Source organism: Bos indicus, chromosome 22 (genome assembly GCF_029378745.1).
Source record: "Bos indicus isolate NIAB-ARS_2022 breed Sahiwal x Tharparkar chromosome 22, NIAB-ARS_B.indTharparkar_mat_pri_1.0, whole genome shotgun sequence".
In the NCBI taxonomy this organism is placed as follows: domain Eukaryota; kingdom Metazoa; phylum Chordata; class Mammalia; order Artiodactyla; family Bovidae; genus Bos; species Bos indicus.
This window is the reverse complement of record NC_091781.1, coordinates 45,309,381-45,330,641: the sequence shown is the minus strand read 5'-3', so window position 1 is coordinate 45,330,641 and position 21,261 is coordinate 45,309,381. Positions and strand designations below refer to the sequence as shown.

Genomic DNA, 21,261 nt, shown 5'->3' with positions numbered 1-21,261 from the left:
GATACTGTCCAAAGCTATTAAGATTATGGGGAAATGGGCACCCTCCCATCCTTACACACCCTATGGTGCTTTCAAACATTGTGGAGACCAATTTGGAAGTCTTTATTAAAATGTAAAGAGCGATCACAGTATCGTAAAGTAATAATCCCACAAGTGAAAATAAAATCAAAATGAAAAAACATAAAGGGAGCACATCCTCTGACTGAGAAGTCATACTTTTAGGAGTTGACTCCACAGAAATAAAAGCACCAGAAGATAGAGCCAAACAGAAAGGTGTGTTCGGTGCAGCCTTCTTGGTGCTGTCAAAGAAACAAAACGAAACACCGGAAATGGTCTATTACCCATCCAAAGGGTGTAACTGAACAAGTATGTTTTCTGTGGTCTGGAACAATATGCTGCATTAAACTTAGGAGGTAAATCTATATACACAAATCTGAAGGAGTGAACTTGACATGGTACCAAGTGAACCACAATAATCCAGAAATGCAAACTGCAGGCCACAATTCTATAGAAATTACGTATATATGTATGCACACATGCAAATAGGGATATGTGGTAAAAACTCAGGGGGAAAAATGGGAAAGACAAACACCAAACTGTCAACTGAGGTGGCCAAAAGAAGGGGGTGCAAGACACTGACTTCCCATTTTATCTCTGTGTAATTTTAAGGGGTAGAATTGTAGCTGATTCTCACTTGTGATTTTAGCTTTTTTTTTTTTTTTCAAACAAGATTTTAAAAGCACATGCTCTGTTTAACTGAGCAGGTAGGAGATACTGAGAAGTCTCTCTGCATTTTTGTTACACTGTGCAGTGTACGACCTCACAGTTCCATCTCCAGGAGACCCAGCGCTGTAACAGGGAGGGGAGGTCTCTGTGCAGAAAGCCCAGTGGAGAGCTCTCGGGTCTGAACCTCTGAGCAGGTTCACAGGAATCAAAACCCAGTTCCATCTCCAGGAGACCCAGCACTGTAACAGGGAGGGGAGGTCTCTGTGCAGAAAGCCCAGTGGAGAGCTCTCGGGTCTGAACCTCCGAGCAGGTTCACAGGAATCAAAACCCAGTTCCATCTCCAGGAGACCCAGCACTGTAACAGGGAGGGGAGGTCTCTGTGCAGAAAGCCCAGTGGAGAGTTCTCGGGTCTGAACCTCCGAGCAGGTTCACAGGAATCAAAACCCAGTTCCATCTCCAGGAGACCCAGCACTGTAACAGGGAGGGGAGGTCTCTGTGCAGAAAGCCCAGTGGAGAGTCCTCGGGTCTGAACCTCCGAGCAGGTTCACAGGAATCAAAACCCAGTTCCATCTCCAGGAGACCCAGCACTGTAACAGGGAGGGGAGGTCTCTGTGCAGAAAGCCCAGTGGAGAGTCCGCGGGTCTGAACCTCCGAGCAGGTTCACAGGAATCAAAACCCAGCTGGCACCCTTTGTTTTTCAGATGCAGACAGGGGCCTGGAACACGCTGTGACTCATGCAGGCCAGGAGCTATTTACAAAGAGAATGAGAACTCAAAACATAAGCATGTGTGGTTCTGATGGAAGGAGCAGCTGCCTGAGGCCCAAACCAAACATCCACAACAAAGATAAACAAGGGCAAGTTGTGAGTGGGTCCTGAAGGGCTCCCCCGCCAGGTTCACTGCCTTCCTTCTTTTTGCCAGACCCTCTGTCAAGTACCTCATCTCTGTTATCCTCGTCATGCCCTCTGAGGTAGGTTGGACGATGTACCCCATTTATTAAGGAGGAAACTGTGGCTCAGACAAGTAACCTGGTTGCATACGGTCACACAGCATATAAAGGGCTGAGACAGATTTTCAATCCAGTTATGTCTGTTTAATGCCCTGACACATAGCTTCTAAAGAAAATTTGACTTCCCTGTCTCAAGGCTTTCTTGGAAGAAACCTTTGTGAAAAAGAGCAGTGCCCAAAAAAATGCCAGCCAAAAGCGAGTTTTGTGAGGGACAGCTCTCCAATCATGCCAGGCTGTCTGCCAAGGAATGGCTGGTGAGGCTTCCTTGGGCTGTTTCAACATGTGGGCAAGGCAGGAAGTCAGGATTCTAAGTGACCCAGCAAAATGGGAAGGGTGGCCAGGCCAGACACAGGCTTCCTGGAGCTGATGGGTTGCCTGCTGATGAGCCCTGCTTACTCAAAGGCTGCCATCAGAGCCAGGAGAACAAAAGCTGTTCCTGCTGACTCAGTGGCTTGGGCCACTGTGGGCATGTCTCTAAGCCCAGGCACAAGATTTTGCTCAATCCATTTTCCTCATCTGTTAAAAAACACCTGATCTGTAAGCTTTTGTTTTGAAAATAAACACCCTCTTGGATTCCACACTCTGAAGGCCAATCCTTTCAGCCTTTATTGATGCTCCTATCTCTCCCCTCTGCCCTCTCCTTCTGAAGAGATATTTTTCTTTTATTCTTTTGGGATTTGGCTGACAATCCATTTCTCCATGCTGGTGGAGTCATGGGAAAAGGTAGAGAAATATCTATTTTAGGAGGGGTTGGGGGAGGGACAGAAAGAGTGAGAAGGGGGATCTGCTTCTTTATTTGGAACCCATTTCCATCTTTCTTTGCCTTTCTGGGACCTCTGCTTCTTGTCTATAATGACAAAGTGCATATGGAAACGGCAACCCACTCCAGAATTCTTGATTGGAGAACCCCATGGACAGAAGAGCCTGATGGGCAGTCCATGGGGTTGCAAAGAGTCAGACACGACTGAACACACACACACACATATATATACACACACACATATACATTATATGGAGAAAAAGTAAACTGAAAGTGAAGTCGCTCAGTCGTGTCCTACTCTTTGCGACCCCATGGACTGTAGCCTACCAGGCTTCTCCATACATGGGATTCTCCAGGCAAGAATACTGGAGTGGGTTACCATTTCCTTCTCCAGCGGATCTTCCCGACCTGGGGATCAAACCCGGGTCTCCTGCATTGGAGTCAGACACTTTAACCTCTGAGCCACCAGGGAAGCCAGAGATGGCAACCCACTCCAGTATTCTTGGCTGGAGAATCCCAGGGACGGAGGAGTCTAGTGGGCTGCTGTCTATGGGATTGCACACAGTCGGATAAGAGTGAAGCAATTTAGCAGCAGCAGCAGCAGCATACATTATGTATGCTTAATAGCAAGAATGAAAAAGGACTAAACCACCTTTGGTGAGATCACTGAAAAGATAGGAACTAATTTATCAATAAGCCAAACCAATAGATGCAGACATCTACATAGTTAAATGTGAGCAAATCTGGAAAGCTCCCACCCAGTTCTGATGAAAGTATTTCCTTTCACCCGCTCAGCAGTGGTAACTGAGATTCTACTATTAGAGAGTCATTCTTTGGGTTGATATTGTGCTTGTTAAAATGCACATCAGAATAACAGTGCCTCACATTTGCAAAGGAAGAGGTGTTTGAAGATCTCTCATCTTCTCACATTAACCTAGTCCAATATATTCTATGAGCACCTGCTGTATGCTAGGTACTTGGTAACATGCTGGTATCGGAATGGCAAGTAAGGGGCATGACACCCCATGCTACCGGAGGACCTAACAACAGGCTAATCAACTAGACCTGGGACCACACTCCATGCCCTTGACTCCTAATCCTGTGCGCCTTCCATCTGACTACCTGCCTTCCATTTGTCTACCTGCCACACTAATGCTTGGATATAACAAGACATCATACCTTGTTCCTCACCTTGGTGCAAAGCAGTCCACTGGTTCATTTCTATATAACAGCCATCTAACAGCAAGGCTGAGTGTGGAGAGATGGAAAGGAAGCCCACTGTGGGGGAGTGGGAGGGCCATCCATAGGACTGCAGGGTGATTATGGTGCACAGCATACCCCACGGAGAGAAACAAGGATGAGTGTAGTACGGGAAGATCCAGAAACACACACCGCCTACCCCTCAAGAAGCCTAATGCTCCTTGGTAAGTCTTTTGATCACTGACTATCTTCCTCTCCCACTTTAGACAGTGGTTCTTGTCAGACTTTCTCATGACTACAAACTTCTCTCACTCTCATCAGAGATCTCACTTTCTCTTAGGAGGAAGTCAAGGTGATTCAACATGAGCTTCACAGATTAGACTTTCCTTTGCCTGGTGATATTCTCTGACTGCTCAGTGGCTATGTGACAGGTGAATTCATCCTTCTACCTCTATTTCCTCCAGGACCAAATATCTGAATCCTCCTGCTTTTGTATCTTCCTACTCAGCTTTCTCTGGCTCCCTCCTCTTGGTCTACAAACTGGTCTGATTCTCTCCTATCTAAAAAACGTCTTTCCACCCTCCAACCTCCTCTCCCTCTCCAACGTCTGTGGCCTCCATTTCCTCATCTCGGCATTTCGCAGTTCTTCTTCTTTCACCATCCCAGTGACTTTGTGTCAGATGCTGACACTGAACTTTCAGTGCCAACAACAGTGGTTTTGCTCAGTCTTCTTTACCCACATCGTTTACCTACCTTATAATGAGAAACACTATCTTTCCTCATCTACCTGGAGGAATCGCCCCTCTTTTCCACTTCTGTGATACTACACTCAGATTCTTTTCCAGCCTTGCTGATGGCTCTTTTTCCCTCCTGCACTGTCTTCCCTGAGTTCCACACTCATGGGCCCAAATGACCACAGAAAGGAAAGGCGGCAGACAGATGATGGAAAGCGCTCAAGGAGACAGAAGAACTCCAAAATGCTCCGAGTCACAGAAGCTGAGAAATGAGCCCGTTTTAGGAAGGAAATGGATACTGACAAAATCAAATGACTCAGAGTACCACTTCTAGCTTTTTTCTAAGACAAATCCAGGACTGAAAACCATAATGATACCAATGAACTAGGCTTTTATGGCTTGATATCTATAATAGAATTTTGTTAAGAAATGCCCTCCTAGTGACTTATAGTGTCCAATTAGAAACAGGAGGACTAGGTCAGGTAGTGATAGACAATTCTATCTTTTCTCATGATTTTTGATTATATGATATCCTTTCTCAGACTTTAAAGAACTCCTAACATCTGGTTATCACTACCACCAATATCACCTTCATCACCGTTATTACCACGGACAGCAGTATACTCACCACTACCACCGTCACATTTATTACCATCGTCTCTACCACAACCACTGTCATTAGCATCACCATCATCAAGTTTCACTAGATAACCCCCTAGTACGTACCAGGCCTTGTGCTGAGCATTTCCTCTCTATTATCACACTTAATGTTCATATCTGCTCTAAAAAGTCAGTTTATTATTTCAATGTTATAGATAATAAAAGCAAACTCAGAAAGGTTCATGAACTCACCTATGATTACACAGTGAGTATGTCCTAGAAGCAGAAGTCAAGTGCCAGTGTGCCTGAGAGACTTTCCTTCCCTATGGCAGGGTGCCTCTCTTGAAATGTGAAAGCACACACTTGCCAATGACACACACTCAACAAGCTAATACAGAAGAGAAAGTTCTATATAAAATAAGCAAGACATCTCTCCATAAATTGCAAACACGTTGATTCCAGAAAAGTTAACATTCCTAGTCCTGGTCATATTAAGACAAGACTGTCTTTTAGCACACACATTTCCCAGCTTGTTAAACTAGGATGACTCTACATTTGTTCATGAGGAGTTTGGCATCTTCTGCTAAAAATCTAATGTAACGATCAGAAGATAAAAGTCCTCTCTCCTTATTTGCTTAGAAGGACCCAGCAGTTTAAAATATTTTCTCTAAGAATATACACAAAGGAGTTTATTAATTCAAAATCAAGATATCTGTTTAAATGTAGACCAAAAGATTGAGGTCAAAAAGACATAGATATGACTTGCTTATCTTTAACAGGATACACTGAAACTAAATAGTGGTTTAATAGTATCATCCCAACATTTTGTCTCCTAATGGACTTCACAGGGTTATTTTACATTGAAAATTTTCCTGTCCGATACTAAAATTCTTCAAAGACTTTATTCCCATTTCTTACCCTTTTGGGAAATGGAAGCAAGGAAGACAGGAGGAGATGAAAAAGCCCTTTTGCAAATCCTTTTCCAAAAATCTTTGGCTGAATAAAGCCTTTCCCATTTAAGAGCAGGTGACAGTAAGATCTCTCCCATAGGCAGCACATTAAGACTCTCTGCAGAAGTAAACAAATCCATTATGATGAAAGCCGGACATTCCTCAGGGCCAGGATCTAATGAAAATGTCAGTGTTTTATGCATTTTAAAAACTGACAATTCAACAGCTTTACAGGAGCTATTTAATGTTTATCATCACTTACAAGAGCTCAAATGCAGACAAGGAGAAGGGCACCAGAAGAAACCAAGTGACTCCCTGCTTAGAAGCTGCTTCGTTACCCATAACCCATGATCATTTTACAGTTTGTCAATTACCAGACCCCTCAGGCAACAGGGCACAGGTCTTGGCAAAGGCAAGTTGGAAGTCTGTACTCCAAGATATAACTATCACAATGACAACGCTCTGTACTTATATTTACACCTCACCCCTTAAAAGGTGCAACCACTTGGGAGTCAGGATACTAGAGAAAGCTGTTAAACCTACTGAAGGCAATGCATTAAAGGCCTCTGAGTGTTTGCCAAATTCTGATTTAGATACTATCCAAACCACCATGAGAAGAGAAATAGAGTATGTAACTTCCAAATCAGTAGAGGGGAAAATAGAAATAAAGGAAGCACAGTGAATTCAAACCAAGTACTAAAGAAAAGGGAGAAAAAAGCACCCATGGACCATGCAAAATAAGAAGACAAAGCTAAGTGCAAATAGATTACTTATAATAAATAGCTTAAATTCAACCATCAAAAGACAGAGACGCTCAATTTAAAAAAAAGTCTAGTTTTATGTTGCTTATAAAAAATAAACCAGTAACACCTGAAGGCTGAAAATGAAATAATGGAAGAAAGAAACACATACATTAACCAGAAGGATGTTGTTACAGCAATATTATCAGAGAAAATAATATTTACAGGTAAAAGTACTAGTAGGGATAATGCTCATGTTCACTTGCTAAGTCAAATCTATTTCTTTGCGACCCCATGGACTGCAGCCCGCCAGGCTCTTCTGTCCATGAGATTTCCCAGGCAAGAATACTGGAGTGGATTGCCATTTCCTTCTCCAGGGAATCTTCCCAACCCAGGGATCAAACCCATGTCTCCTGCTTGGCAAGGGAGAAAATAATTAATAACAAGAATAACCCACCAGGAGCTGGACATAAATAAAACAGAAATGGATAGAATTACTAAGATAAATGAGCAAATCATAATCTCCACAAGTGTGTGAATGTTCACCTCTCAGCAGCTGTGAAGTTAAACAGCTAAAACATTAATAGAGCTATAGAAGGCTTTAGTTATATAATTTATAAGCTGCATCTAAAAAAACAAAGAATAGTCCCTTAAAGAGAGAATGCACATGCTCTTCAAGTACACATGGAATGTTTACAAAAAATTAAACATGTGCTTGACCTTTAAAAAAAAAAATCAACAAATCCCAAGAAGTGATATCACATGGCTGATGTCTCAACTTCTCTGTTGAAAGGATAATGAAATTGGGCTTCCCTGGTGGTCTAGTGGTTGAGAATCCGCCTGCCAATGCAGGGGTCATGGGTTCGACCCCTGGTCTGGGAAGTTCCCACGTGGTGAGAAGCAACTAAGCCTGCGTGCTGCAACTGCTGAGCCAGTGCTCTAGAGCCCGTGAGCCACAATTACTGAGCCACTCCACTGCAACTACTGAAGCCAACACGCCTACAGCCTGTGTTCTGCAACAAGAGAAACCACTGCAATGAGAAGCCTGAGCGCCCCAACGAAGACCCAGAACAACCAAAAATAAGTAAATAAATCTTAGGGAAAAAAAAGAATAATGAAATTGTAGAACTTTATACGCCAAGGCTATTCCACCCAATTCTTTGCCTAGAAAGCAGTTCTCATTTTCCAAGCCTTTTCTTCGTGTCTTCTCCTCAGAGATACTTTCTGATCACTTTAGGTAGAGTAGGTACTTCCAAGCTCAGTCACTATTATTATACATTGCTCTACTGTATTTTCTTCACGCATTTAACTGGTTTCTGAAATCACCTTATCTGTTTGTTTATTGGTCTACTATCTCTCTCCACAGCCTGCAACCCCAAGTACAACGGAATGCATTGCTCCTAGAATGGAACCTTTCCATAGTAGGCACTCAGTGAACATTTGCTGATGTCAGCCTGACTTGGCAGCCTGAAGTGCTGAGGTAGCCCCTCAGAGAGGTACAGAGCTGTCCCCTAGAACAGATCCCATTACATCAGGCTATCTGTGTGACAGCTGTAGTAAGAAAGAGTGAGCCTGTTATCATATCTGCATGTGTGACAGATAGATACCACCTATCATGTGTGGAAGCTGCAAATGAGGACAGAGAAGACAACTTGGAAATTATCTTTTTCACCAAACTCAGTGTTTCTGTTACTATTATATAGATACCACCCTTTGTCAAATCTATTAAAATTGACTCAAATGATCATTTCTTATGATAAGTGTATGTATATCTATGTAGGAATTGCATATTCCAAATGAAATAAGGAAGGGATGAAATAATAGTTTGTGACTTAAAATCAGCAATGTGGCTGTAGGTCTCAGCCTCAGTTTTCCTGTCTATGAAATGGTCATAATATTAGTGGTTACTTCATAGGTTGCTATGAAGACTCATTAGATTAATCCATCAAAGGACTGAATACAGTATGTGTCCCAGTGAACCTGGTAAATGTCCCTAAGAATCAGATCCTGGCACAGTCAATTTGATTACTTTGGCATCAGTTGTTTTCAAGTTTTGCTCAAGAAACTGGTGTTTGATAATCTGCCTTCCAGAGCTCTTCCAGAGGGTAATACTGTTATAGAATGAGTCTTAAGGTTTCCTTGAATTTGATTAAATCCATTCCCTGTTGTTAGAGCTGGGCTAGAAAAATCCTTGCCAATGCTAGACGTATTTGTTGAATGGCCTTCTTACTGAAGATTTCAGGAAGATGAGGCTGCTCAAGGGGCAGCCAAGATGACAGCATTGATTAACAAAGGGGCACATTGTCTGGCACATTCTTCTCTGACCTAACCCACCTCCTGCTTCAGAAGGAACTATTCTAGAATGGAAAGTTTCCACCATAAACATCTGCTTGCCAGATCCATCCCCACACTGCAGCCGCTGGTGAGAGCCATCAGGCATTCAGAATTTTCCCTTGGGTCAGGAGCTGCTTGAAGAAGGGCACAACCAAACTTCAGAGTTATCATGCAAGTCAGGAGCAGCACACTTTTCATAGGGACTCCTTCTAAAGATAAAAATAGTTTGCTTACCCCTCCTGAGTAATTTTATTTCTCATCTTTTGGTTCAGAAAAACACCTGACAATGAAAAGCTTCTGGGAATTCAGTAATGGTTTTAAGTGAAACCTCACAACTCCAAATGACCATCCTTACTAATTCATTGGTTTTTTAAAAAGCCACGCAGACTTCCCTGACGTGTAACCACGCCCTGTCATTTTGTATTCACCCAGGCTGTGTGCAGACAAACCAGCGAGCAGTCCTTCTGCACCCCGAAACGTCAGAGCTCACGCCACGAGCTCCCTTCTATGGCTGTGCTCTCCTCTCTGAAGAGAAGCTGATACCCTGAGAGCCGGGGACCCTGGACTGTCACTCCTAAGTGACAGGAGAAGGATAAGCAGCTCAGGCTTCCGTAGAACTCAGTGTGGTAAGAGTGCAAAGGGATTCAGGAGCCAGAGTTAGTTTTGCATTTCCTCTATAATAACCAGCATCAATTAAAACATACCACGTGCCAGGCATTGTTTATCAGCAACACAGTTAAACAGGAACTCAACAACTGCTTTCGGATGAGTGGGTGAATAAATAAATGAATCCATCCAGAGAGTAATTTTACTCCACGCTCCTAAAGTCAAGCTACAGCACTGCAAGGGCATTTGGATTTGCACAATCTCTTCTTTCATTTGTCAAATATTTCTGAGTGCAAGATCTGTGCAAAGTTAGCCTGTCAGGCATTAGACAAAACCAGACAGAGAACCTGCCCCCCAGGTGTGTCCTGGCTCAAACAGATGGGACGTGTAATAAAGACTCCGGTCAAGAAAACAATAGGTGAAGACAGTTCCTTACTCCCAGGAGTTGTTGGCCACATCCAGTAAGATTCTCTGAAGATGCTTAAAATGCCTTCCTAAAAGTAAGAATCTTCGAGGGTATGGTCAGGGTCCCCCACAAGCAGCTTTGCTCTCAAAGTTGAAGGAACTCAGAGAGAGGCAGTCAAAGAGTTGGAGGAAGCAACAAAAGGAAGAGAAACAAATACCAAGGTGCTGGCCTTAGGCTGGGGCACAGTGACCCTAGGCTGTTAGCGGATACTAGGAAATCTGGGTCTCTCCTGGGGGAGAGGCCCTCCCCTGGGGTTCACTCTGCAGTCAGTCTTGGGGTGTTATCACCCATGTGGCTGCTCAGAACATTCTCTGCTATGGTTGACTCTATAGGCAGAGTTCCAGCCAATGTGGGAGGTGATGCCAGCTCTCCAGAGACACTCCTCCTCACCCCCCACAAAACCACCATCCTCAACACACAACCTCCCCCTCAAAAAAGAAAAAAAATCAAAAATTGTTCATCTTTCAATTCCTAATTTCAACTCTGTGTCCAAAGATAATTGGGAGCCTGCTTTTCTGTTCTTTGCTCCTATAGCTCTCTCATCTTCAGATTGCCTTCCAAAGTGTGAAAATGCACCTTTTTTCACATCGATATTTGCTGAAGTCTCCTGGCCTCTGGACTGTGGGCTCCCTGAGGGCCGGGGCAGGACGTTCACTGCGCATACCCAATCTCGTGGAGCAGAGCAGCTTCGCCTTCTGACAGGAAGGGTTTCGTGGCCCGTCAGGGAGCTTGCTCACATGGTGAGGAGAGGAGAGACTTGCCTCAGTTCCCTGGAGACCTTTAAACTTTACACGGCAAAGTGAAGCGGAAAGGCCGCCAGGACTGAGCACACCTCCACCGCCCACGCTCTTTGATAGCTCCTCCAGCGCGCCTTTCACTTTTCTAGCCCACCTTTCGTCCCTCCACTGAGGATCTCAAACGAGACACTTCCCTGAGAGCAAATAACGTCTGAAACTAGAGATGCTACACTCACAAAATGAGAAAGCCTATTACCATGAAAGAGCTGTGGAGAGTGAAAACAAAATTGAGACAAAAAACAAAACCAAAAAACCACTGCCGGTCCTAAAATCTTTAAGAATCCCTTTGCCTCATATTTAAGCTTGAGATGTTTTTTTTTTTTTTTTTTCCCCTGATATATCATATTTAAGATATGTGTTTACCCTTTCTCATTAGGGAGAGGATCCTGAGACACTATTTTTCCTCTTACAGTAAAAATCCTCCAAACAGTTAGTTTGTTCCCTAATCGCATGATGCATTTAATATCCCAAACACCATAATTGGCATTCCCAGATAATTTTTTACTAAGACAAAACCTAACAAACATAGTCATTATCTTTCCTGAGACCAAGTGAAGACAGTGAGGCGCATGCCTCGGCTCCGCTGTGTTCCGGGGCCACACAGCTGGTTTCACGCTCAGCATCTGGGGTCTCCTGCCATGTTCACTCAGTTCCCATGGGTGATGTGCAGCGGAGCACGGTGTCTGCCCCACCAACTCTCAGAAAAAGAAGCTGTCACAAATGTGTGACATGAAAACTCAAACTAAATCACACTGAGTGTTTCCACGATGATTCAGAGAGTCCTTTCAGACTTTGCTCCACTGTAAGATGGGGTCACTGATATGATCACATTCACATATTATTCAATCAATAGATTTAAGAATCGACATGTTAATATATTAACCAATGGGGATAAAGGTTTAGAAATATTGTACCAAATTGAAAAATACTTGTGACCAAGCCTATTCTTTAACCTTGGCAGTTCCCTCTCTTTCTTCCCCTTCCTCTATTTCCCTGCTGACATCACACTCAGTGGGCATGTTTGAGGCCCAGTAGGAAGGCCAGTGGAGAAGGCAATGGCACCCCACTCCAGTACTCTTGCCTGGAAAATCCCACGGACGGAGGAGCCTGGTAGGCTGCAGTCCATGGGGTCGCTAAGAGTCGGACACGACTGAGCGACTTCACTTTGACTTTTCACTTTGTGCATTGGAGAAGGAAATGGCAACCCACTCCAGTGTTCTTGCCTGGAGAATCCCAGGGATGGGGGAGCCTGGTGGGCTGCCTTCTATGGGGTCACACAGAGTCGGACACGACTGAAGCGACTTAGCAGCAGCAGCAGCAGCAGCAGCAGCAGCAGCAGCAGGAAGGCCAGTGTGGTGTGGTAGAGCACTGAGGAAGGCAGGGGAAGAGCACCAGATGAGCTGGGCAGGTAGGCAGGGAAGGGAACATGCCAGGCCCTGTAGGCCTGAGCCAAGCATTTATATTTATTTGGAGGACAAAGGGAACTGCCTGGAGGGACTTAAGAAGTGGGCATATGATGTACTTTACATTTTATACAGATCATGCTGCCTAACTGTCTGATGAAGTTAATGCTTCGTGTCCATGACTGGATTTCAAGCTCCGGGCTGACAAGTGCTAGAGGTAAAACCCTGTGAATGCCCTCACCTCGTGCACTCACAGGAGTTTTAAGCCATTCTTTTTAAACTTCTCTGTGCAGCAGAATTGCCAGGAAGCTCATTCAGACCCAGTGTGCTGGACCCCACCTGCAGAGTTGCTACAGTTGCTACAGTAGGTCTGGGTGGGGTCTGAAACTCTGGATTTCTAACAAGTTCCCAGGCCATGCTGGGAAGGAGGTTACTGGTCCCCACAGGGCACTTAGCCAGCATTTAAATCTGTTTGCTGAGTGCATCGGTCAACAAAGGGCCGCAAAGATGTTTTTTAAAGAATATGAATAGAAACAATCCGTGGTTTGAATTTGACTGAAAATGGCAATTATTTATTCTAATTTTCCTCTTTCCTGTCTTAAATTGTTCCCTTCCCCGTAGTACGTGATGACAACAAGAGGACTAACTCCTACATGCAGAAGTACTCCGAAAGGAAATAGATCATTGTGATTAGACAAGATGAGACACTTCAGAGATTGCATCGCCAAGTTTAATTATAAATCAAATGTCATTCAAAGAGGTTTTTTTTTCCCCAAAAGCATGTGATTTATTTGTGTAGGCAGTAATTACCTGCCTCAATCCAGAAAGGATATGAGGTGGTGAGGCATCCGTTGGTGCTATTCCAAAACTGAAAATTAAACTAAAACTTTCCTTGGATTCAGGAATAAAGCTCACCAGGGCCCATTCCTGTTTAGTTCAAAGCACATAGCACTGGTGAACACACATACTGTAAGAAGAGGTTGTTTAAACTCTTTTTCTTGAAGGAACTCCCAAAGTTTCCAATTTAAGTGCTTATTATGCCAAAGCAGATATGGGACTGAAGAACGTAAATACAGACTTAGGAGGGGCAGAGAGAGCAAATATTTGCAAACGATGCAACCTACAAGGGATTACTTTCCAAAATACACAAATGACTTATGTAGCTCAATATCAAATAAGCAAACAACCCAATTAAAAAATGGGGGGGGACAATCTAAATATGCATTTCTTCAAAGAAGACATACAGATGGCCAAAACAGCATGTGAAAAGATGCTCAACATCACTAATTATTGTTGTTGTTGTTTAGTCACTAAGTCATGGCAGACTCTTTTGCAACCCCATGGACTGTAACCCACCAGGCTCCTCTGTCCATGGGATTTCCCAGGCAAGAAAACTGGAGTGAGTTGTCATTTCCTTCTCCAGGGGATCTTCCTAACCCAAGGATCAAACTTGCATCTCGTGAATTGACAGGCAGATTCTTTACCACTGAACAATCTGGGAAGCCCTCAGTAATTATTAGAGAAATGCAAATCGAAACTACAATTAGGTATCACCTCACACCAGTCAGAATGACCATCATGAAACAATCTACAAACAATAAATGCTGGAGAGGGTATGGAGAAAAGGGAACCCTCCTGCACTGTTAGTGGGAATGTAAATCGGTCCAACTATGATAGAGAACAGTACACAGGGTCCTTAAAAAACTAAATATAGAACTACGATATCATCAAGCAATCCATACATCAAGAGAAAACCATAAATCGAAGATACCTACACTCAGTGTTCACTGAAGCACTACTTACCAAGACATGGAAGCAACCTAAATGTCCATCCACAGAGGAATGAATAAAGAAGATGTGGTATATATACACAATGGAATATCACTCAGACATAGAAAAGAACAAAATAGTGTCATTTGCAGCAACATGGATAGACCCAGAGACTGTCATACTGAGTGAAGTTAAGTCAAATATAAATATCATATGATACCAGTTATGTGTGGAAACTAAAAATAGGGTACAAATGAACTTATTTATAAAACAAAAATAGAATTACAGATGCAGGAAACAAATTTATGGTCACCAGGGTGGTAAGGTGGGGGGAGGGATAAATTGGGAGATTGGGATCGACAAATACACACTACTATATATAAAACAGATAACTAATAAGGACCTACTGTATAGCACAGGGAACTCTACTCAGTACTGTGTAATGAGGTATATGGTATAAATGATTCACTCTGCTGTATACCTGAAACTAACACAACATTGTAAATCAACTGCATTCCAAAACAGTTTTAAAAAAAGAAGCAACAGAGAGAGAATGTACTTCAGACAAAGGAGAGCTGGCACAGACTGCTATGTAAGAAGCACCCAGGGTCTCTGAGAGCTTACCCTGCCCCTCCACACGTGAGGCTGTAGTTTCCACGTGTACCTGTCCATTCACCCAGAAATTGTTATCACAGCCCAACCAACAACAGGCAGTCCAAACTCAAGGATGGCTGGGGGCTTGGGGGGTTCAAGAGGAATCTCTTTTGCCCAAGGCCTACAAGGTCACAGATTCATGTTCTGCTTCGGGAAAAAGCTGGTTAGAGATACCCCAGGATTGTACAATGCTAGACTTAAACACAGAGGGATGGTCCTAAATGAAATTTCATCTATTCAGTAGTTATCCAGGATCTCATGGCCTAAGAGACCAACCAAGAAGGGACGAATTCAAAACATCAAAAGCTTGAGCTTCAAATCAAGAAAGCCTGTTGAAAATCATAGGCAAATGACAAAAACAAATGATAGTCATGAAATAAGAACAAATGAATGAACCTTAATCTATCCACATAGCAAAAGCCAAACAACTGGAGGCCAATGGACAATTAAAATTTACATCATGTGGATGATGAACTAGGATTCTTGTTCTATGCTTCTAGGAATTCACAGAACAGTGCGGCTATAATTTAAACAGAAAAATAACAACCCCTACACTCCAGCAAAACATGAAGTACATGTGAGTACCGCCCCACCAATCAATATGCAGAGCCCTGAAACCCAGCTCCCATGGGATTTGCAGTTACCCACCTCCAAAAGGGTAAGAGTAAACATTGGACCTGCTCTGGTGTTAAACTGCCACCGGATCCTCCCTGCTGTCTCCCTCCTCCTCTTCTTCTTTACAGACAGGTAAAGTTGGATCTCTTGAAGGAACTGGGGGCTCCCACTCTAGGCAAAGGTTGGACAGGTGATCAATGTACAGCATGAGATTTGACTGTGCCTCCGTGCCTCCGACAGAGCTGGATCATCTGGGGCAATGAAAATTATAAGCAACAAGAAAGTGGTATTAACAGCAAGGGTACGGAAGCCTAGGCAGCACACACCACAATTCCCTCGGACACCCAACAACCATTCCTTTCCTCATTCAGTCATTCCAGACACACCCATCAAGAACTGCGCTGGGCTCTGGGGAGATAGTCCTGACAAATATAAACACAAGACCTGCCCTCATGGGGTGTATGGACTATTTTGTACAGTGAAACAAGTATTTAAAGAACAATGGGTAAAAGAACCTAGAGGGTATCATGGAGCACAGAGCAAAGGCAGCCAATCAGATTGGAGGCGGGCGATCAGGGAAGGCTTCCCAGAAGAAGTGACATTTCACGCTGACCCTAGAGGACCCATGGTGTTACCCAGACAAGACTAGGATATGTGCGCACGTGTCAGTTTCTGAGATAAGAAAGCTCAGATGGTCTGAGGGGCTTAATGCCCTCTGTTCACAGCCATCCTCCAGCCCATAACCTTACACCCAACAAGGGCACCACATCTGGGGTCTGCAGTTCTCATCACGAGGGGCTCTTCCAATCCCCACCGTCCAGCTGTGTTTCAAACTCTTCCAGTAGAATCTCAGGAAAGGAAAGAACACAGACAATAGTGTGCTTTACAGGAAGACTGGGAAAAAGTGAAGCAATAATGTGGCATTGAACTGCTAAAGAATAAACCCAATTGTAGCAATCTGTTTGCTGTACATCAGCATTACAGGTCAAGTGAGACGCCAAGCTCACTCAGGACAGTCAAAACCAGAAGACACCGGACCGCATCTTGTCATCCTCAAAGTGGGAGCCCCAAGATTTCTTCCCTTTGGCTTTCTCACCCTGCCCTTCCTGTTCCTTCAAGTCCCCAGAAAATCACAGAGGGAGCTCTTTACTTTGCTGTTCTTACCCTCGGTGTTTCTGATGTCTAAAAGGCAACCACAGATACAATATCTCCCACTTGCCTTATGCAGCGAAGGAAAACCAGATAGTTTAGGAAGCCAATCTTGCAAAGGCCTCCACACAGGAAAACAAAACAAACAAATTTAAAAAAAACGAAACTGTGAAAGTCTGAGTAGCTTGAGTATTGTATAAAGTTCTAGCTGCCTTTGCATTATGAAAGAGACCATTGTATAGGATGGTTTAAGACATGGCTATAAGCACGTGGTCATTTTACCAAAATGCACAGCCCAGAGCAGCTTTCCTTTACATGTTCATACTATCATGTAATTCAAGGCCTACAGACAATATCCTTGATTGAAGACAGAATGAAACAAAACCCCTCACTTCTGAAAAGCAGGGCAGGCAGCTATTTTAGAGACAAAGAAAGGATGTCTTTTTAACCTATGACAACATAAATTTGTTTAGGTTTTCCCTGCATTAAGTAAGTAAGCAATTAGGTTTTGTCCAATAAAAATATCCCTGTGCATGTGCAAACACCAGAGGCAATCATATAATTACCCTGCCCAATCAGATTCAATTGCTGACAGTTGAGCTCCCACTGCTCATTAACTTCAGATCACAATGAGGTCTTTACGGAAGCCCTTTCCCGTCCCTTTACAAAGGTTCCTATGATGCATGAGCAGCCCAAGCTCTACCTCATTCAAGATAATCATCCAAAATGGCCAGGGCCAAGGCCAGCCTACTCTGACTTCCCTGTGAAAAAATAAAAAGAGAAATCTGAAGAAACACTGGCTTACACGCCCCTGCTTCATTTGGGGATCTCACTTCTAAATATAATAGTAACCTTTCACCCCTACACTTTAAGTACCATAATTATATAATTAAAACCAATTATGTCATTTAACAGAGAGAATTTTTCAAGATTCACAGCAAGTTAATTACCTCAACCATTGACCTCAGAAGATTCCAAACTGACCTGCAACAATGCGGATTGGGGTAAATTTAGACACTGGCTTCCAAAGGCCTGCAAGGACAGCTGGGTGGATTGTAGCTGCTCTAGATTCTTCTAGATTCTAGAGGCTGAACTAGATTCACTAACTAAATGCATCTAACAATGCCACCACCACTTGTTTGCACAACCCTTCCAATATTCCAAGATACTTGCTTAATTTTTCATAACCACCCTAATAGTATTATTACTTCCATGTTTCAGAGGAGAAAAAGGAGGCTGGAAGATTTATGATGTTATCTCGAAATTATGAAGCTAGTTAATGGCCAAGTCAGAGCAAGAACCCAAGTCTTCCACCATAGACTCCAACGCCTTTTAATGGGAAGTGGCACACACGCATGTGTGTGGGTATGTGTGTGTGTGTGCGTGCACACAAACATGTTTAACCTCCTGGGCATCCATTCCTCCTAGTTTGGTCATCTTAGCCCTATTTCCCTTTGTGGTAACACATTTCCCCCACTTTTAGCTCATGAGCATGACACAAGGCTCCATTCCAGCTCAGGGGTGTTCAGTATCCTAGGCTTCGGCCAATCAGCTCCTAGTATTCCCCTAACCACAGCACTGGTTCAAGATTGAGCACACGACCCAACCAAAGCCAATGAGACATGCAGAGAACCTTGGGAAAGAGACTCACTCTTCCTAACTGGGCTTTCATGTGAGAGGAAGTACAATCTGGCACTTAGGCAGCCATCTTGCTACCACCAAAGGAGTGAGAGATAATAAGGGAGCCAAGAGATGCAGAGAGAGAAACTGGTTCCAGGAAACTCCCTGAATCCCTTTGTGTTGACAGTAAGTGTATTTAGAACATGGGGTAATTCAAGAGCACACTGGAGAACATACGAAAGGTGCTATCACCTACAGCTTGGACAGGCTTGATTATAAGGCTGGAAGTAACTGACCATGGGTCCGAACAGCAGCCCTGCCTCCTGCTCACAATATAGTTAAATGCTTGCTATTTTTGAGTTATTTAAAAAGCATAGCATTTTATGGGCAGAAGGAAGCACTTTAATCTACAAAACGATTTTATCACAAACTAAACATCCTTATAAGTTTTCGGTCCTCTGCTTTGGTCAAAGTTGTCTCCCCTTGGAGTTGAGACAGCTGTTGGAGCTTAGAAGACCTGCCTTGACCTTGCACTTTGCCCTGCTCAGTGGTACCCTTGTGCTCTCCAATTCCTGGATCCATGTGGGATGTAAGAACTGAAGACGCACACACTCACCAGAATGGACCATTTTCTTTCTTTTTTATTCTTTTACCCTAGGCCTTGAGGGAAAAAGAAAAAAGAGCAAGAATTCTTCTAACACAGGATTTTCAGCTTTGGCGCTCTTCAAGACTGGAGCCAAATGACTCTTTGCTGTTGGAACTACTGTGCCCTCCAGGAGGTGTGGCAGAGTCCCCTGGCCTCCACCTACTACATGTCAGCTGCATTCCCCCTCCATACTGGAAACCCAGAAATGTCTCTAGGGGTTGGGACTAACATTGGTTCTGATTGAGAATCACTGCTTTAATAGATGAGCTGAAGTATTTATTGGATTTCTCTTGCAGCATCTTTGAGTATTATGATGCGTTCTTAAAGTGTGAGGAGTGAAGGAACCACCAGGCTCCTTAGAACCTGGTTAAACAAAAAGACCTAGGATCTCAATATTGCCTTCTATTAGGGTCAGGAAGCCACATAAAGCTAGCTGACCCATTAAGGACCAAAGTGGGAAAGAAATATATCTAATAGAAATAATTTTACCTGAAGACCAGAGAGAGGAAACAGATGTGGAGGAGAAAGTGAAGTAATAGTGAAGAACAAGTAACTATACAGTGAGTTCCAAAGTGCGTCTCTGACTTCTCGTTTCCAAAGGAAAGAAAATGAAATTTAAGATTGTTGCTGGGTTTCCTGAATCCAGGTTCAGCCAAAAAGCTGGAATAGAGGTGGAACAGAAATGAGCCCTCCAGCAAAAATTGAAAACTCACCCTACAGAGAAAAGGCCAAAAATTATACTCTCACTTATTTTGACATATGTAGGCAAAGAAACTTAAAATAGGCAAGACTGATGGATTTAAAGAATCTTTTTTAAAGGAAAGGCATTTACTTTCTTCCACATGCCAGCAGTAACTAACAGTGGGCTGGCAGATGTCCTTCCTTCAGGATTGCTTGAATGAGAAGACAGAACCCACTGTACTAGCATATGCATTGTGAAGCCTTGAAGAAAAGGTTTGGTTTGCCTTCTCAATGAGTTAATTAGTCACAGTTCCTCAGTATTCTGGGGAACTGATTTCAGGACCCCTAGCAGTTATTAGCAGAGAAGGCAATGGCAACCCACTCCAGTACTCTTTCCTGGAAAATCCCAGGGACGGGGGAGCCTGGTGGGCTGCCGTCTATGGGGTCGCACAGAGTCGGACACGACTGAAGCAACTTAGCAGCAGCAGCAGCAGCAGCAGCAGCAGCAGCAGCAGTTATTAGAATCCATGGAAGCCCAAATCCCTTAACAAAAATGGCATAGAATTTGCATAACCTATGCACATCCTCCAGTATACTCTAAATCATCTCTATACCTAATACCATGTAAATGCTCTATAAATAGTTGCTGGAGCATGGTAGATTCAAGGTTTACTTTTTGAAATTTCTGGACTTTTTTTTCCAAATATATTTGATTTACAGTTGGTTCATCTGCAGATGCGGATATTGAGGGCAGACTATATATCTTCACACTGGCAGCTGGCTGAGACCAGCCCAGGAATTCCACAGTAGTAGAGATTTCAATGAGGCTTTAAGGCACAAAATTCTGGACACCTCAAAGTACTGCATGCGTGTGTCTGTGCTCAGCCACTAAGTTGTGTCTGACTCTTTGCGATCCCATGGATCGTAGCCCTCCAGGCTCCTCTGTCCATGGGATTCTCCAGGCAAGAATACTGGAGTGGGTTGCCATTTCTTCCTCCAGGGGATCTTCCCAATCCAAGGATTGAATTTGTGTATCCTGCATTGGCAGGCAGATTCTTTACCACTGAGCCACCTGGGAAGCCCCTTTACAAAGAACTGACTTTTGATCAAGTCTGCCAGAAGAACCAGGCTGATGTGTTAAAATCTAGCCTTTGCTGGGGCTTCCTTGGGTGAAAATGTTTGGAGTCTAGTACTTTCTTTCACTAGAGGTTGTAATGCCTCAGCGCACGGAGAGGTGCATTAGGAGATGTCAGATGCCCAGAGCTGGGATCCTCTGCTTCCCCAGTTCCCAGGAAATCTTCCTCTCCAGCCATCACCATGATCCAGCTGCTCCTTCTTCTTGCCCCTCACTCTCCACTGTTCTCACTTCTCTTCTGCAACCAGTGAGATCTGACTGCTAGGGTATGCTTGCATCTCGAATGGAGACAGACTAAGAATATAGGCATCTCTGAGGGGCCGTGGCCCTCCTCTCACTGTTCTGTTAGGTTTATTGTTGTTTGTTTTGGTAGAGGTAACATAACAGACAGTAATGGAAAACTAGAAGTACTTGTCTGGAGGGTCTAGCAGAGGTCCACAGGGACTTTAATGAACCTTATAAAGAACTGTCCTTTGTAGAATTTAGTAGTTAAATCTAGAGGAGCAGGTCTTTAACTTTTGATACATATACACACAGCTGATTCACTTCATTGTACAGCAGAAACTAACACAACATTGTGAAGCACCTCTAGCCCAATTAAAAAAAAAAAAAGAATGAATGTCTCAGGGCATACTCTTCCTGTGGACAAGCATCCCTACCCCACCCC

General features: G+C 43.6%; 1 protein-coding gene across 2 annotated transcripts in view; it reads right to left on the bottom strand.

Annotated features, from left to right (window-relative positions):
• The window catches only part of ERC2 (ELKS/RAB6-interacting/CAST family member 2), a 990,200-nt gene that overhangs the window by 88,758 nt on the left and 880,181 nt on the right, over positions 1–21,261 (bottom strand). The window lies entirely within an intron of this gene.